General features: G+C 39.3%; 1 protein-coding gene across 4 annotated transcripts in view; it reads right to left on the bottom strand.

Moving 5' to 3' along the window:
• The window catches only part of VTI1A (vesicle transport through interaction with t-SNAREs 1A), a 224,773-nt gene that overhangs the window by 49,150 nt on the left and 159,587 nt on the right, over nt 1-16,036 (bottom strand). The gene's annotated exons all lie outside the window — the stretch shown is intronic.

Below are 16,036 nucleotides of genomic sequence, written 5' to 3'. Positions count from 1 at the left end.
TCCTCACCAACAAGGGGTAAGACTTTTTCAAGCATTCTCTGTTTTGGCACTTTGGAAACCTTCAATAAAGAGGTCCATCTGAACTCTTTACCCATTTTTAGACATCAAGTATGAACTGTTGTTGTTGTTGTTGTTGTTGTTGTTGTTGTTGTTGTTGTTGTTGTTGTTGTTGTTGTTGTTGTTTACTTGGTTTAGCAGGCTTCTTCAATTTTTTATGCTCTGGTTTGTTTTAATCGAAGAAGGCATAATTTAGTATTAACAGTTATAGTTGTTGTTGTTTATTGTGAACTCTTTATTTGAGAAGTAGTCAATGAACTTTAAAATAAAATGAACCAGCAAAACAAAACCCATCTTAATTGAACAGTGGTATTTATCTGTACCCACATTATGCCAGAGTTCAATGGGAAAATAAAAGTTTTGCTGTAGAAAGCTAGTAGCGAATGTTCCTGGACTTCTGAGCATTATGCCTGCTGTGGAGGGCTTATCAACTGTGATGGTTTTGCTAGAGATTTTGCACTTCATGCCTTTAGTACTTAGTGATGTCAGCAAGAATATCCATATGTTTGTACCATGCCCTCTTTTTGTGGGGGAAAAGGTATCATTATTTTATTGGATCTTTTTCAACCTACTTTTGTGAAATTATCAAATTGATCAAATGCAAACTAAACAAAATTTCTTCCCCATCTCTTTTTATAGTGATGCTAAAAGATATTCCAATATGTAATACTAAATTGGTGCTAGCTTTTTGGATACTAAGTTTTGCTTGGTGCTTTGCTCAGCAAAGTCAAGTCTGGAATAAGGTATTCATGAGTTTGTGAAATGGTATAGCAATCTGGCCCCTTTGGGCTTTCTTGGTCTGCCTTAAACTGTGCCTATTTAGCCTTTAGAAGTGAAATCTTGCAGGGTTATAAGATTGCTGGGAGTTCATTATGAAAACTCTTCAATTCCAGCACACCCACCTCCTCGGCATTGGTTGCCTCAATGGCTTTCACTTTTCCACTTTTTAAAAGGGCTTGGAAATGGCAACAAAAGAGATAATCCTTCTTTGTGGGTATTCCCACAGTTAGCAACACGCACATCTGGATGGATTTTCAATAGGCCACTGTTATTCAAACAATCTGTAATCACACAGACTGTGTAGTGAACCAGCAGACCAGAGCATATAGCTTTTCATTATTATGTAGCCTACAGTACACATAATGTACAAATAAACTCAAAACCTGCAACAGCAACAATGGCACATTCTGTTTGGCTTCATTCATTGAGTAGCTCTCTAAAGAAGTCTTTATCGAAGGATACCACACATCAACTGCTTTTTTTTTTTAATAAATGGGAAAGTAATGTAGGAAAATTTTGCTGCATCTGTTCAATATTCTGAAAAGAGCCAAGTGGTACAGCATTTAATAGTTATTTATTTATTTATTTAAAAACACACACCCAGACTATAAAAGAAAAACAGAACAGTTCTGAGCTAAGAGGGTGAACCAGTGTCACATGACTTGTAACAGTAGCTGATTTTATGAGATATGTAACAATATGTACCAGCACACCCCAAGGCAGGATCAAGCCCTTAAAATTTTATATTGTGATTCGTACTAAAAGATCTTTTTCAGTCTGAACAAAATGACTCATACTCTCCATTCCCTCAGTGCTTTAACCCCTATACTCGACCTCCCTGGTGATCCATATTAACTTTTTATGAAAATACCCTGGATGCATTTTTTTAGTTCAATATTTATAGATCTCATCTTGTAACTCTTATACACAGGAGCACTCTCAGATGCATGAAAGACAGACTTCCTATGCAAGATGTTATGATGCATTAGTTTGCTGATTTACTGTTTTTTCCTGGCACTGTTTTCACAATACTGTATCAATGTATTAAGCATCTTCCTCTACCATCCCTACTGTATACAGAATACACTCTCTTTTGTGTGCATTTCAGATAACTTCATAATGTGTACATAACTACGGTCATCGCTGGTCAAACGTCAAACAGCCAGAGCATTCATACTACCCTCCATCAAACAAGGACATCCTGAGAAAAAACATGGACAATTATCCATCACTACGCTCTAGGACTTCCTAGTCAAGGAGAAAAAATTAAACCAGTTTCAACAATGCCCACAAAGTCCAACAGATACCACAACCCCACAATGCTTCCAGAGGATCTGCCAGAACAAGAAATTGCAAGTGATCCTTTTGTTTTCTAAGAGAAGAAATTGAAATGGAATTAAATGTACAGTTGTAACCAAGGCTAAAAACCAATGTGGTAGGGATCCTAAATTCTAGCGCTATCCAAGTGTACCTGAAGCTGCAGAGCAATGACTTTCTTAGAAAGATTTCCTACAAAAAATTGGAGAGAACTATTAACTATTTTGGAAGGTAGCACCACTATATATATATGTATTGAGCAGAGGCCAAACAGGACCTTCTATCACATTGCTATCCCTTTACACCAATTAACTCCACTTTTCTCAGTTGATCCTCAAGAGTCAGGATATCTGCAGATTAAATTCATACGCACTTGCCCGAACACACCCTCAGCCTCCTGAGGATGAAGCTGAAATTGAACTAGATTTCCAAACTGAACTCTCATCCTCCGTGACCATCGGGCATGCTGGCTAAGGTAGATTGAACTGGAGTCTAACAACAGCTGGAGGGTTCCTCAGTCCTGTCACCAGTTAAGCCACAATTTTGCATCATATATTAGCTTTATTACATACTTTTGTACAGAGATCTTCCTAAATGCTGATGATTTCTTACTTTGCTTTTGTACCGTCCTGAACTGTACACACAAACTCTCCACAGACCAAGAGTTTAATTGAGAAACAAATTTTAGCATTGTGAGGCAATATTTTCCCCCAAATCTATTTACTTTCACAAAAAGCCAGATCAATATGCATGTTCACTACTCATGGAACAAAGCACGTTGTGGTGATTTTCATAGTGACTCAGACATTGCAGATTAATTACCAGAAGTCGCATCTCCTCTAATGTCAGTTCAAAAAATACTTTCTTCTTGAACTGAGTGTGGTTGAGTGTTAACAAGTGCTGACCATAAATATGTGAATCAGTGCAAGATCTCAAATCTACATTTAACTAGAGGTTACATCAACAGCACTTAAGCAATGTGGCTAATCCCTTAATTGTTTTCTAACTATTACAAATTTAATAAGTTGGTCTCTCTCTCTCACACACACACACACACACCACCACCACCAACACCACCACCACCAGCAGCACCCATCTTCCAAAGATCACAGGATGGTTCACAAGATAAAAATACAAAATAACACAAAATACATAATAAAACAAGATTTAAAAAAACCCAGTAACTCCCTCTGACAAACACATTTAGAAGGACATAGAATGTTAATCAGCCAAAGGCCTGAAGAGGAAGGTTTTTGCCTGACACATATATGTACAGTAGTGAAGACACCAGATGAGAGCATTCCACAAATGGGGAGCCACCACAGAAAAGGCCAGTTCTTGTGTTGACAACCTTCAGAATTCTTGTAGAGGAGGCACACAAAGAAGGGCCTCAGATGTTGATTTCATGGTTCAGGTTGGTTCATGTAGGGAGAAACGATTCTTGAGGTATTGCAGCCCTGAATGTTTAAAGCTTTATAAGTCAAAACCAACACTTTGAATTGTGCCTGGAAACTAATTGTCAGCCAATAAAGTTGGGCCAGGATTAGTGTAATATGCTCAAACTGCCTTGTCCCAGTGAGCAACCTCGTCACTAAATTCCGCATCAGCTGAACTCCGAACCATCTTCAGAGGCAGCCCTAGGTATAATACATTGCAGTAATCTAACCTAGAGGTTACCATAGCAGAGACAACAGAAATTAGGATATCCCTGTCCAGATAGTTATGTAGTGGGGCCACCAGCTGAAGCTGATCAAAGGCACTCTGCACCACGGAAGCCATGTGAGCTTCAAGTGACAGTAAAGGAGATAAAATAGAACCCTGAGGAATCTCACACTGAAGGCTGCACAGGGCTGAAGAACACCACCTTCTGGAAATGTCCATCCATCCCTAACTTGGCCAGCCTTTCCAGAATGACACCATGGTTGATGGTCCTGAAAGCCGCTGAGATGTTGAGGAGAATTAATTAGGACACATTTCCTCTGTGTCTCTCCCAACATAGGGCAACCAAAGCAGTTTCTGTGCCAAAACTGGGCTTAAACCCGAAGTGAAATGGATCTAGAAAATCGAGATTATCAGTTTCCCTCCAAGAGTGCCTAGATCTCACCCACAACCAGCTGCTCCAGAACCTTGCCCCAGAAGGGGAGATCGGCAATGGGCCAGTAGGTACTTAGATTTTCCAAATTAAGGGAGGGTTTCTTGATGAGTGTTTTTTCCATCAACATACTGCACAAGTCATCATAAAGTTCAGTATATTTACATAAAGGTAAAAGTAAAAGGTAAAGAACCCCTGGACAGTTAAGTCCAGTCAAAGGCGACTATGGGGTTGTGGAGCTCATCTCGCTTTCAGGCTAAAGGAGCTGGCGTTTGTCCACAGACAGCTTTCCGGGACATGTGGCCAGCATGACTAAACCACTTCTGGCACAACAGAACACTGAGACGGAAACCAGAGTGCACAGAAATGCCGTTTCTGCTGGAGCAGTACCTATTTATCTACTCGCACTGGTGTGCTTTTGAACTGCTAGGTTAGCAGGAGCTGGGACAGAGCAATGGGAGCTCACCCCATCACAGGGATTCAAACCGCCAACCTACTGATCAGCCATCCAAGAGGCCCAGTAGTTTAGACTACAGCGCCACCCGTCTCCCTTTTTGTACAAAATATATTGATTTTATTGCAACTACTAAACAAGCTCAGAGTTGATGTTATTTTAATTACCTTGAAAAAAATAATTTGGAAGACACTGTTCATTATTACTGTTACTTCTGTCAAATAATTTTTAATTGTGTGACAAGGTGCCTGAGTAAGGCATTGTTTTTTTGTCTTTTTAAAACAGCTTATGCCACTCGAAAAGGATTACAGTCTTTGTGAGTTGCCGTTTCAACTGAAGGGTACCAATTAATTAAGTCATTTACATAAAACTACCTTGGATCAGCTCCCTACAGAGATAAAAACTGAAATCTAACTTCTAAATAGAATAAAAATATAGTTTTAAGAAAAAAATATATATTGGTAATTATCTATAATAATACACATTAGAATATTTAGCAGATAGCTTGATAATGCAATAAATTAATACTTTGTTATTACTCAAGATGGACGTGAAACAATATACAAAAAAGGCATAGTCTTTTAATTTATATTTAATTTTTCATGCACGATTCTATCATTGATGTCTGCCTTTGGCACCTGATATGATAGAATAAGTTTCTATATTTCATAAAAGCATGATTACTGCAGATTGGACTTCACTCTGGAAATAATTCCAATATGTATTGCAGGAGTGACTGGCATGCAGAGAACTGGATGTATATGAAGAAAAAAGTTGGAGTATTTTCCTTAACTGTAATATTAACTTTGATTGATTACTTGGAATTAGTTAAAAAGTGAATTCTATGTATTCTCACTTTAGACAAGTGTAGCACCTTCTACCACAAGGATGTGTGGTTATCTTGGTTGGCATACACATACATGCTCACATCCGCTATATATTTTGGAAAGTTGCTTGTCTGTTTGTTATGCCTTGGACACCTCTTAAGATATAATCAAATTTTGCATGATAGTTCCCAAGATCAAGGAACAGCTTTTCTAATATTCAATATAGGCTTTGCAAGGGAGTAAAGAACAAAACTTCACCCTACAAATGCAACATGGGACCACGGAAACCCATTATAATATCTTTCCCCCTTGTTGAACTGCTGCAGACCCAAGTCTGCCGCAACACCCAAGTAATTCATGACAAGTGGAGACACTCCTGAACTGTAGTTAGGATTGTCTAGTAAACTTGCAGCTCACTTCTGCTGAAATAAACCTCAGCGTTGGAAGCTTGCATAAGAACGAACGCCTAGAACAAGTGCTCCAAGTTCAAATACGAAACAATATCTGGTTGCTGTGAATAACATGTTTAGTGTAATGGCAGTGAATTCAGTGCAACAGCATTCCCTCTATCTATCATTTCCCACTGCCATTCCCCCCCCCTCATAGTAAATTAGTATCCCATGCTTAATTTTTATTAGGTTGTTTGGCAAATCTCTCCCCTCCCCAGCATTTTTTAAAAGCAAACTGTACTTCAAACCTTGGGGCTTTCTAAGTCTGATGATACAAATACTTCTTGTGTTTGTATGGATGGTACTGTTTTGGCCAAATAAAGAAGGCAGATCCCCAGAGTTTTCTCTGGTAGATAGGACAGGTAGTTTGGAGCAGCAGCAAATAGCAGACTTGTAGCAGATCCACCTCATGAGAAGAGAAGACTCCCTGGAAAAGACCCTGATGTTGGGAAAGATTGAGGGCACAAGGAATCATAGAATCATAGAGTTGGAAGAGACCACAAGGGCCATCCAGTCCAATCCCCTGCCAAGCAGGAAACACCATCAAAGCATTATTGACATATGGCTGTCAAGCCTCTGCTTAAAGACCTCCTTCTCATTAGTCAAGGAGAAGGGATGACAGAGGATGAGATGGTTGGACAGGGGTCTTGAAGCTACAAACATGAAGTTTGACCAAACTGCGGGAGGCAGTGGAAGACAGGAGTGCCTGGCGTGCTCTGGTCCATGGGATCACGAAGAGTCGGACACGACTAAACGACTAAACATCATCATCAACAACAACAACAACAACAACAAGAACAACGCAGATACTAAACCACAATGTCAAGTGATTATTTCCCCTGTCCTCTCAGCACTTTTCTACATGGGCAACTGCCTCTTGTTCATGCAAACTTGGAAGGACAATGAACATTAGAGCGTCGCTACCTAGATTTAGATTCCACAAACAATATGGACTCTCTCGTTGGATGAATATACATTAACATATCTACAGAGAGAAAAAGCCAGCTCTGTGCAGGAAAAAATGGTATTTGTGTAAGGTGGAGGCTGTTATAATTAGGGAGCAAACACAGTTGATATAATTGAGTGTGAAGAAATGAGCCGCCAAAGGCAACAGATCACATGTCAAAACAGCTCGATGTATTAGTCAATTAGCAAAGCAATGATAATGCTGTGAAATCTACTGATTTTATGTCAATCTGAAGACTACATCTTCTTCAGTAATATCCGGTTACTTAATATAATGGCACATGTTTCCAAGTGTGCAAGTATGATCATACACACTTTTTTACATGCATTAACCAGATCAGATATTCAGTAGAAAGATCAGCAGTAAAATATTATGTAGAGATTGGTATACGCAAACTTTTTTGTTAAACACCAGGTCCCATGCTAAATTCTTTAAACATTCCCACCATGCGCGCGCGCACACACACACAAAATACACATGCACAATACAAATGTTATGAGTTTGTGGGTGCAAGACATCCTAAATTCAGAATCAAGCTAGTGTTGGAATTTAATTAAGGCTTGTGTGATAAAACCAGACATAGGCAAACTCGGCCCTCCAGATGTTTTGGGACTACAACTCCCACCATCCTTAGCTAACAGGACCAGTGGTTTAGGATGATGGGAGTTGTAGTGACAAAACATCTGGAGAGCCGAGTTTGCCTATGATTGGTTAAAACTGTGTGTCAGACTCCCATGTTAGAATCTAATCAAGACCTGTGTGCATTAAGCTGTGTGTCAGACACTTCTTTAATCCCAGAGAATCACCAAGTGTTAAAAGCTAATTAAGTCTGGCTAATTTCCTTTTGAGGTGATAACCTGGGGATAAGCCATTAAGAAAACACAAAGGATCAATGGCAAATCTCATTTGCAAATGATTGGACTGGTTCCCCCTCAACTGAGAGTTAGTTTTAAAGACAAAGGCAGCATTTCAGGGGAGAGAGTTTAGGGAATGCAGCTAGGAGTTATGCAACAGAGTTAGTATCAACAGGCTGGAGAGAGAGTCAGGGACCAACATTTGAGAGTAGTGGTTGAGGTCTGCTTAAATCCAAGGCTGGTGTGGCCATGGGACAAGTTAAAATCTCTTGAGGGTGTGTGAATGCTGTCATGGGCTCAGGTTGCATATAAACCATATATCATAAAGACACAGTGGTCTCCTTCCCCCCCCCCCAAAAAAAGGTCTCCACCGTGCCTTATTTTCCAAAAGGAAACACAGTCCCTGGTCTGGAGCCCATATAATCTTTCACCCCAAAAAGCACGCCCCTCCATTGTTTCCCGGACAGACAGATGCTAAGCAACCAAAAGATATACCACCAAATACAGGAAAATTGCTACCCTCCAATTCACAGAGATAACGAAATTCCCTTGACCAAATTCTACAGGTATTGATGTATTTTCTAGGTATCAAGCTTAACTTAGGTATCAAGCTTAACTAGGTATCAAGGTCTAACTTAAGATATAACTTATGATCAATTTCAATTTTTAAAGGTACTTTAAAAGTAAGGAGGCAGCCATTCTGTTTCTACAACTTGAATACAGTATGCTAAATTTGAGGTGTGTGTGTCTGTGTATTCTCTACTAAAGGTGGATAGGAAGTTATTACAAGTAGTTAGAGAAGCATCTTTTTCATCACTTCTGGACTTGCAATAAGCAATAGTATTTAATAAAGTTTAATTTTTCACAGTATGTGCCCATGTTTCTTTTAGAGTAAACATGTTCTGCAGGTTTTTGAATGGCAAAAATAGGACTCATATTCACAACATACTGGTAAGTGGCGATCTGGCAAGCATCATTCTTCTTTCCCAAGTCTTACCAGCAATCATTTAGAATTCTAAATTATTGTGCAAAAAGAATTATTTTGAAGTTTTTTTAAAATTAAACAAACTCATTTTCTATTGATGCACATTTAGGAATTCTGCAATTTGAGAACACACTCAGCAGTGAATATATTCGAATCCCCACGATGGGATGAGCTCCCGTTGCTCGGTCCCAGCTCCTGCCAACCTAGCAGTTCGAAAGCACATCAAAGTGCAAGTAGAATAGTAGATAAATAGGGACTGCTCCGGCGGGAAGGTAAATGGTGTTTCCGTGCGCTGCTCTGGTTCGCCAGAAGCGGCTTAGTCATGCTGGCCACATGACCCGGAAGCTGTCTGCAGACAAACGCCTGCTCCCTTGGCCTATAGTGCGAGATGAGCGCCGCAACCCAAGAATCGTTCGCGACTGGACTTAACAGTCAGGGGTCCCTTTACCTTTACCACAATTATTAATACCTCACCTTTCAGGATACAAAATGTTTTGTCCGAAGCCCTCAAAGACGAAATGTGGTTTCCTCTCTGTGAACCTGTGTGTTCATGCTAAGACGTGGTTTGGCTTAGGGTGATATGTGAGCCATGCCTTACACCAAATCTCGGAAACCCTGAAATAGTGCTTGGCATGATGATGCTGTGCCACTCACCTGATCTTCATCCACCTGAATCGCTGCAGCATACAGGTACAGAGGTGGGAGGGGTAGGGTGGCAGTAAGGTAGGCACAGTGCCAAAGTGCCAGCCAAACCGCCAATCCTGCCAGCCTGTTTGCAGAGCCCTAACCTCGCAACTGTTGCACATCTCCACCTCTTCATCCTGGTATGTTGCAGTGGGTCAGCCAGGTGGAGGTCACGTGAGCCGCAAAACCCCACCATGCTGCCCGCTGCTGCCAATACAACTCTCATCTCCTTTAGAACTACGCCATGGCTTATTTATGATTTCTTTACAATCTTTCAAGCCCAGAAGGGATAGCTGCAATCAGCAATTACATAGGTAAGAAACCAGTAAATTTTGTGCATTCCTTTCTCAAACTATGCTTAAGGAAGAGATTAAACTGCTTTGTTTGTTTACAAATTTGCAATACAGAGAAAGCTGCATTCCCAGTGAATATATATTGTAGATTTTCTTATCAGATACAGATTTCCTATGGAATGCTAAGCTGTAAAACATTCTGTTTGCCCCTTGGTAGTTTTTAACTTCATGAAAATAAAAACTGCAAGAGACACTTAGCCAATCCCAGGATTCTGTTAGTTTTAAAGTCTACACTGATTCTATGTTTATTTCCCCCTTTCTCTAGTTCACACAAGCATTGAACAAAAACAATCTTGAGCTCCTGGGTTCTCTCTTAAAAAAATAATTACTCCCTCTAGTGTAAAGGTTTTATACATTCCACATGTTGTTGACTTAATATATCCCAATATTTTGCATGAAATATCAGCTCATCATTGCCTATAGATAAAGCCTAACCCCAACATACTACCCAACACACTTTGAAAAGCAGTTTGCCCCATCTGAGGATACCAAAAAAACAGTACCAATGAAGGAGAGCTATTCAGTTACCGTGTTTCTCATATTATAAGACATGTCTTATATTTATTTTTTCCTCAAAAAAACACACTATGGCTTATTTTCAAGGGATGTCTTATTTTTTTCCTCCTCCTCCTGCCGCAGCCGGCATTGCTGCTGCGCCTATCACTATGTCTTATTTTCGGGGTATGGCTTATATTCCTTGAATGCTTAAAAATCCTGCTATGGCTTATTTTATGGGTATGTCTTAAAATATGAGAAACAGGGTAGCACCATGGCTGGGATCATGAAGGGCAGGGAGCAGGTTGAGCACTCCCCTTGGTGGTGTACCTGAGTGAATCCCTTTAGTCTTTCCTGCAAAGTAAATGGTTTCCATTTACTCCTATGGGGGAAAGTAAAGTGCCACACTTTCAGTGAAGGCAAATCTTGCCTTCCAGCTCTGACAGCTAGCTTTGATGAAAACCACCTTGAGTATAATACATATAGAAAGGCAGTATATAAATAAAATTGACATTGACATCAACACTGGCTGGCCTAGCTCTAACAGAGACCTTGCAGGGTTAGGTCTCCGTACACAGCACACACCGATGTGCTCCTCCTGATGTAGCTGTAATATGAAAGCTGTTGTTTTTTTTATCACGGCGACACACACTTTGCTGTTAATAAACTCCCAAAATGTAGCAGTGTGCATTCCATCCGGGATCAAAATGTGCAATTGGGGGGGGGCATCATTGATGTTTGAACTTTCATTTCCTGAAAAATGTCTCTTATGTCTCCTCCCCCAGCTTAGTTTCATTTGCTCCAAAGAAATCTAAATGATGGGAAACACCATCCATTGTAGAGCACCTCCAGAAGGATAATGTGGTCTACAGTACTGAAAGCCACCAAGAGGTCAATGAGACTCAACAAGGAAGCACTCTCCTGATTCTCTCCTGATAAAGTAATCAATCAGCGCAACCAAGTTGAGCATGGGCTGAGAAGGCAAGTGGTTGACTGAGCACCTCCAAATGTTCTGTCCACATCCTCAGGCTGCAGCAACTCAGATTGATCCTACAAAGTCCAACTAGAGTGCTCTGAGGATCTCACCGGGATTTGCTTCAACCGTGGCCTCAAGTTCAGGGTGAATTGGGGGAAAAAATTGTTCCTGTAGGCCACAGAGTTAACAACGTTTTCAATTTGTAAGTTGGACTTAACCAGCCCATTTACCACCTGAAACACTTTGGCTGGGCAATTCATGAAGTTGTGCAATCCATTCTAGCATTTCCAACAAATCAAAAGTGGTGGATTCCAAACTGGGTAGCCACTTCGTTGCACTATGGGAGTAATATAGCTTTCTACACGGAAGAAGCATTGAACAGCTCATGTAAAATAGTATCAGCATGTGTCACAAGGGAAAACTTAAAACTGAAAAAAATAATTCTACAATTACAATATTCTATGTACAGCATTTCAAATGCTATTATAAACGAAAATGTTCTAATGAACTCTGTCACAAGAGGGGATTGGGGCTGAAGCAACAATACTATATTTGATATGAGAATAAATCTGTGGGGACCTTTAGCAGCCATGCGTCAGGTTTTTTCAATTAGCTGACCACAGTTAGCAAACAATGGATAACATGGTGACTGCCTTAGATTTAGAGCTATGCAGAGTCTGCAATGGTGAACCACAAATATTTTAAAAGAAAAATGACATTGAGGGGTGATGGTGGGATATTTTTCACCCTAAATTGGTTCCTCAGACAATGAACTTATTCAGCCCGTACAATCTTTTGTACTGCTTTACAGGAATATTCCACCTTGCAAAATTAAAACACATGGTTACTTAATAGAATCTTTGTGTTAAATGGACTAAAATGGACCAATTTAATAAGAATCATAGTCCCCTATTTATATCATATTTCAGCCATATCCAAAAATTCTAAAGCAATCTTTGCACTAAATATTGTAACAAGGTCATTTTGCCACCTGACCATTCCTTTTACAACACATTTCTTACTAGCAGGTCTAAGGTGTGTGAACCTGATTCATTTTCTCAACCAATGGCAAGGATTTTCATCTGAAACGTGCCACTTCTAATGTGGAACAAAATAGATACATATACTTTAAGTATCTTCTAGTCAATCTAGCCTTTTATTCATTTTATTTATGTGAAAAAATGTAGGAAAAAATACATGAGTATTACAAATTGAGGCTATTATGGACTTGCTCTGGTTTGATTTTGTAATTTCTAAAAGCATATGATAATGGATTAAAAGTGGATCTGGATAATGTAACTAGAACATTTTCTCTCAATGGAATAGCTACTAATCACCTTAGAAAAAATGTACTTTTTTATAACATTTGTTTCATAAATGTATCTAAGATTATAGGTACTGTATAACCAAACAGCTGATGATTAGAAACACTATGCTTAATTTATTAGTTAATAGAAGAGATTTTGTCTTAATTCATGATTCTCCGAGTCTGCAGTACACCTGTCTGTGCAATATGACAAGATTTGTCACACTAATATATTTCTTTGTTTATTACTTTTATTTTAAACATTCAAGCATGCCTTCAAATGTCTTCTATATTGTCTCATTTCATGGGCTATGTCTGTATATAGGAATGTTCTGGGGGCGGGGGAATATGGTAAAGACTTTTAAAATGTCAATTTCAAGGTCAAAAGTTATGCAAGCTAATACTCTTGACCAAGATGTTAAATGCAAAGCCAGACATTCCATAAAGCTAAATAAATTGAAATAATGCCACACACAAAAAGGTATTCATTTATTTACCCCATTTTCTATTGTCAACGCTAATAATACATTTCTACATATTGAAATTGTTAGATAATTCTTTTGTGACTTTTATGCCAGATATTGTTATTTAAATGAACCCACAGGCAGTGTAATGAAGAAATGCATGTTTTGCTTAACTCACTTATCAACTCACATTCTAGCAAAATGAGAATTTGTGCCTACATTCATTCACAGAGAAAACTGGAGGTCACTGTATTCATTGTAGACCGTTTAAAGGCTTTTCAACAGTGAATAATTATGAGCTGCTGGCTTCTGAAATTACCTGTATTCATTGTGAGAAAGGAGAAACTTTTATCTTTTGTAATGAAGTACACTTACTTCAACAAACTTTATAAGACTTGCTTAAAATGGTAGTTTTATTATGACATCTTGCTATTTGCTAAAGAAAGAAAAAAGGACCCCCATTTAAAAATAAACAGATATCCTTTATTTAATTTTACTTTTACTGAATTTGAGTTCCATCTGCAAGCATAATACAGATGCAAGTATTCTGTGGATACTCTCTGTATATGTTCTGCTTGCTAAGGGGAAAATGAATTTCTTTTCTTGCAGTTTCAAATTTATTTTATACTTCATTTGGAGGATAAGGTTTGACAGAGTCTGGACATGCTATGGTTCTACATTTCTGCTTTAAAACAACCTTTAAAATTACAACCCAAAACTGTAAAAGCAACAACTTGGCAGTTAAATATACAGTATAGTTTTACTTTATTTTATTTGCAATATTTATAGACTTCTTTTCAGCGAAGATGATCACAAAGTGATTTACACAACAATCAACAAAACAATGTCTCCATCAAATAATATGGCATATTAAAAGGAAAACCAGATAAGAAACGGTAGGGGATATCTACAGTGATATTTATAAAACACACATCATCCACAAAATGTGTTCCTTTGTCTCACCAAGACTCTGAGAGTTGTGTGTGTGTGTGTGTGTGTGTGTGTGTGTCTTTCTTTCAGTGCAAAGCAGCATAGACTTAGGACAGGGGTAGGCAACCTAAGGCCCAGGGGCCGGATGCAGCCCAATCGCCTTCTCAATCTGGCCTGCAGATGGTCCGGGAATCAGCGTGTTTTTACATGAGTAGAATGTGCGCTTTTATTTAAAATGCATCTCTGGGTTATTTGTGGGGCATAGGAATTTGTTCACCCCCCCCCCAAATATAGTCCGGCCCACCACATGGTCTGAGGGACAGTGGACCAGCCCATGGCTGAAAAAGGTTGCTGACCCCTTACTTAGAAGGAACTCAATGGATCTGGTCCCACTACGTACCTATCCATCAATGCCAGGCTGTTATGTTTAGACAAGTCGCTTGGCATTTCACAACAGCAAAGCATTATCTGTAGGAACAGGATGAATGAGCTACATTATACATTGGTTGTAAATAGTATGGGAGATTCCGGTGATATTGTTTGTATAAATTTACTGCCTCTCAAGCCAGACAGATGTCAACAAATGACAATGAATATCGTTGAGAGAGAAAACACAGGAAAGGAGCCTCTTACACAGGTCCCTTCTACTTTTGTAACACTGGGGGAAACACCAATTCAGGCCTCCATTGCCTGGTTGCATAGAAGAGACAGGGAAAATCACATAACTTCTAGGAAAATTGGATATACTTGCCGTAAAATATTAATCTGTGGCACAAAAATGTAATGAAACACACAGGGACTTTTCCTAGACTGGAACATGTGGCTGCTAAATGGGGTTGCTTTATCTGTTAATCCTGCTTCAAGGGGGTTAGCTATGAATCTTTTTGTGCTCAATAAACTCTACAATCTCTAAGTAGGCCTGAATAAAATTGTAGTCAGATCAAAACAAGGAACAAGTGCTATAGTTTAACTATCTTTGCTTTTCTAATTGGCTAATTTTGAATGACTAACAGACAAGGTAGTAATTTAAAACTGCTAAAAAAAATTACTATGCTGTTGTAATTTTATAATCAGCCGGAGGCTAAAAGGTTATATTTGACCAAAAGTAATTGTGGAACTTCTTGCAAATATCAATCCACAACCGCAAGGAGAAATGACATAGTATGCCATGCCTTTCTTCCTGTACCTTATTAGCAAACAAATGTAATGTGGTATGTGATTCCAAACACCAACTAAAATACACTGCATTAAGGTGTTCCTGTAGCACAAAGTGGAAGTCAAATGACATTCTTCAGGTTGGTTCAATCCATCATCCCCTAAATATTAACCTTTTCAGTCCAGACCACAGTATAAAGAGAGGATCTCTATGAAAAAATGTTGCATCAGAATTGAAACTGGTATACTTAAAATTTGAGCTAAGGTGTTTTCACATATAGCACTGAAATATCTGATTGCCTAATAATGCCCCAAAGTAAAGATATGGACTTGAATCCTAATGTGCTCCTACACAAGAGGAATGTTCATACGGGCTGGTAGTGGTTTTCTGTTTAATGCAAAACCAATCCTGCAGCACATGGCATCCTCTTCAGATGCAAATTTTGGGGATGTTCAGTGAGCTGCCGAAGGAAAAGGAAGGAAGGCTGGGAAGTCCCACTTTGTGATTGGAACTCTCCTCTCTGCACATCGTTCAGCAAACAATCATATTACTGAACTCTGTATGGTGTGTCCATGCTTGGGGGGGGGGATGCGCCCTATCCACTATCATGGCAGCAGATGTGGCAGGACTCTCCTTCCCACTCTCTGACCCATTGTAGCCTGATACCCCCTCCCAAATCTGCTCCAAAGGGTGCTCCAACCATCTAGTACAGATTTTGAGCGCTGCAGGGGAAGTCAAGGAAAGGGAAGTCCTGCTATGAAAGCAGAAGTCTGTTGGGCAAGCACAACGGCACTGCTGGCTATCAGTTGCATATATGTAATTATTATTATTATTATTATTATATTTGTACCCCGCCCAGCTGGCTGGGTTTCCCCAGCCACTTTGGGCTG

The sequence above is a fragment of the Zootoca vivipara genome, chromosome 5 (assembly GCF_963506605.1).
Source record: "Zootoca vivipara chromosome 5, rZooViv1.1, whole genome shotgun sequence".
Classification (NCBI taxonomy): Eukaryota; Metazoa; Chordata; class Lepidosauria; order Squamata; family Lacertidae; genus Zootoca; species Zootoca vivipara.
The sequence above is the reverse complement of the archived record's forward strand: the minus strand, read 5'-3'. Positions and strand labels throughout refer to the sequence as shown.